The sequence below is a fragment of the Pygoscelis adeliae genome, unplaced genomic scaffold (assembly GCF_000699105.1).
Source record: "Pygoscelis adeliae isolate BGI_AS28 unplaced genomic scaffold, ASM69910v1 Scaffold286, whole genome shotgun sequence".
In the NCBI taxonomy this organism is placed as follows: Eukaryota; Metazoa; Chordata; class Aves; order Sphenisciformes; family Spheniscidae; genus Pygoscelis; species Pygoscelis adeliae.
Window position 1 is genome coordinate 61,518 of NW_008825076.1, and position 3,089 is coordinate 64,606.

The following is a 3,089-nucleotide window of genomic DNA, read 5'->3' on the forward strand; positions in this document are numbered from 1 at the left end:
GAGAGCCTTTGACATGGGTTGTATTCCCAAAAGCTGTGGGCTGGAGCCCTCCCGAAGCCCCCCCGTCTGTAGGGTCTTGTCCCCCTGCAGCGGTTGCCCCCAGGAGCGCGCTGGGCTGGGGGCCATGTTTTGGTGGGGCAGTAAGAGGGCAGGGTACCCCGCTCTGGCTCTCGGTGCCTGTGCGGAGGATGTAGACTCTTCTCCGCTGTTGGGATGGCACGGTTTGCAGTCTGCCTGCTCTGCTCACCTTTTGCCTAGCTTTCGGGCAGGTTCCTGCTTATACAATCGAGGATCTCTTTTAGCAGAGAATAATAAGGTCTGGTACACCTGGGCAAGGCATATTGAGCAACAGGAGATCGAGATCCTGCAAAAAGATAAGCTTAGAAGTGTGCCCTAAGTTTGTTATGCACTGTTTCTGCACGACTGAGAAATTGGGTCTGTGCATACTCATAAATATGTTTGCACAAGCAATCACCCACCTTTGGCTTGTAATTCCAATCATTTCACAGGGAAAAACTAGCTCTAGGCACTTTTGTTCCAAGCAATTACATGGGAAAACTTGTTTGGAAAATCAGATTATTCTGCACTCATCATATTTGTGCTAACACGCAGCCATCCGAGATAAGTGGAGCTGAGCAGCTACACGATGTGGTGGTATGTGCTCCGCTGGGGTTTCCCCTCTCGTTCTGCAAGGACAGCCTTTGCTGCGGTGCAGAGAGCTGCCGAATCCATCCAGGAGGCAGGGCTCCAGAGCGGGAATGGGTGTCGGTGAGGAGGCCGGCACGGGAACGGGACTGTCCTGCTTCAAAGGAAGCCACCACAAGTGTGCAGTGGGACTGGGGGGGCGGAAAGCGGGCTCCGAGAGAGGAGCCTGTTCAGAGCCCCAACGCTGAGACAAGGCACACAACTTTACCTCTTCTGCTTAAACCCACAGGATGTTTGCTTCAGTCAAGCTCAGTTTATTTATAAAGTTACTATGAAGTCCTCCCTGTGGGACCCTCTGTAGCGTCTCTTGATAGTAAAGATTATTTTTTTTCTTTTTCCAAGAACAGGAGCAATTAATCACAGGCAGTGACCATGCAGGTTCTCAGTAGCAAGTAGAAACTGCATTTCACAAGCAGATTCTTGTGATCTCTGCAGGGATTCATTAGATTGGCATTTGATATCGGCAAAAAGTGTGTGGGGAGGAAATCTGCTCTCGGATCTCAGCCCTGATATTTGCCACCAGGATATGGATAAATTTGGCCTCATCCAAAATACACATTCCCATCTGGAAGGCATGCAAGAGGTCTTGGAGTTTGTAGTAAAACAATGCTTTCCATCGAAGCAGGCGCGGTATTGCTGCATCCAACTGGAAAAAGCTGTTGTCGATTTTTGTGGAAGTTGTAACTTTCTTTTTTCTTGAAGAATTAAAGAAATTTTACATGATTAGTACGAGATGGACTCGGGAGCTGCCCTTGTTGGCGACAGTAGCAAACAGAAAAGACGAAGCCAACAAGGCAGCCCGTTGTAGGCAATCTGCGGTCACAGAAGATGTTTGTGCTCGGATTGCTCATAACATAGCATTTCCCTTGAGGTTGGCATTAGGGGTTAAAGGTTTTCAAGAGAAGCCTTTGTTTAAACATCTTTAAAGTTTCCAATAGGGGCCCCTTTGTTTGCTTTCCAAGCAGCGTGCCTGCCTTGTTAAAAACTCAGCCTCATAAAATGCCATTTACAAATGCTTGATGAATAGGGCTGAAACATGGAGGGGGAGATAAGTAGAGTTCATATCTACACACACATGTGAATTACAGACAGGCCCTACTGTGAGTGAATAAATGGGACCTAGAAGAAACACAGCAAAAAAAAGATGGGGTGGTACTTACAAAGAAACTTATAGAAATCAGCCACTCCCCCAGAACCAGTCAGTCCCTCTTGTGCCAGATGTCACACGCGTGTCCTCCAGCCATGCCAGGAGGCTGAGCGGCTCCTGCCACTTGTCATTACCTCTCAGTATTCGTGTTTTCTCCACTTTGGGCCCAAACAGTAGCAAATTGATCGCTTGGGCTCTGTTGGCTGGAAGGGAGCTCACGCAGCTGCCATAAGGGCTCCATTGAGCAGCGGGGCGCAGGGACCCGGACTTTGCGCTGTTACCTGCTGCGGGCTGGCAAGAGTCACCCCTCTGTAGGTACTTGCAGCACAGATGTACCTTTAGGTATCAAGTAACATTTTTAGCACTTAGAAGGCTTTGGTTCCCTCTCCCGTCCTGGCTAAATGTAAAGGTTTAAAAACAGCTCTGTTAAAGCAGGGGAGGGTATAGGCGTGTGCTCAGGAGACTCCAGAGACTGGTGCACAGCTATGGCAGTGTTTCCACGCAAGATGCCCCCGGGCTGCTGTGCCTGATCCTGTGTCTGAAGCTTTTCTGGTTCTCAGGCAGCTTGTCCTTCCTGGTGTTTTTTACTGGAGGCCGGATCCGTCTTCCCTAGCAACTTTCTGCCTTTACCTGTGTCTCTCTGTCCACAACCTTCTGATCTCTTGCCTTGCGAGCCCTTGGTTGCACACATGAATCCATCACTAACCTGGTCCCTCTGGTGCCCATCAGGGAAATCTATAGGGGTCAGCTGTGGTCCCTTGCAGAGAGGTGGCAGTAACGTGGTTTCTCTCCAGACTTCAGCCTTCCCATCTCTGGGCTGTGTCATGCTGCTTCGCTGGTTGATTGCCAGCGTACAAGTTAGGGAGTCTTTGAGTTGTAGCCTGCGGACCCGTAGGAGTCCATGGTCTATGGCAGGAATCAGTAGGAGCAGATCTGTTGACAGCAGAGGTAGCCCACTATAAAAGAGTCTGTGTCTTGGCTGGAAAATTAGCAGGGTCCACAAGCTGAAAAAGATGGAAGAACCCTGCCTTTGGGTATTCACAGCTCCTACACTTCCAGATGGACTTGGATGGCTTCCCTAAGGTGTCGCGTTAGACATCCCCCTCATTCTTTTTCTCTTTTCACAGCATCTTGCTTTGGCTTTAACAGTACCAGCCAGGATGAGAGTGACACAAAACATTTCAGTCTGCACTGAAATGCCAGGCAGCAATCTCACTACCACTCCTCCATTTCGCTC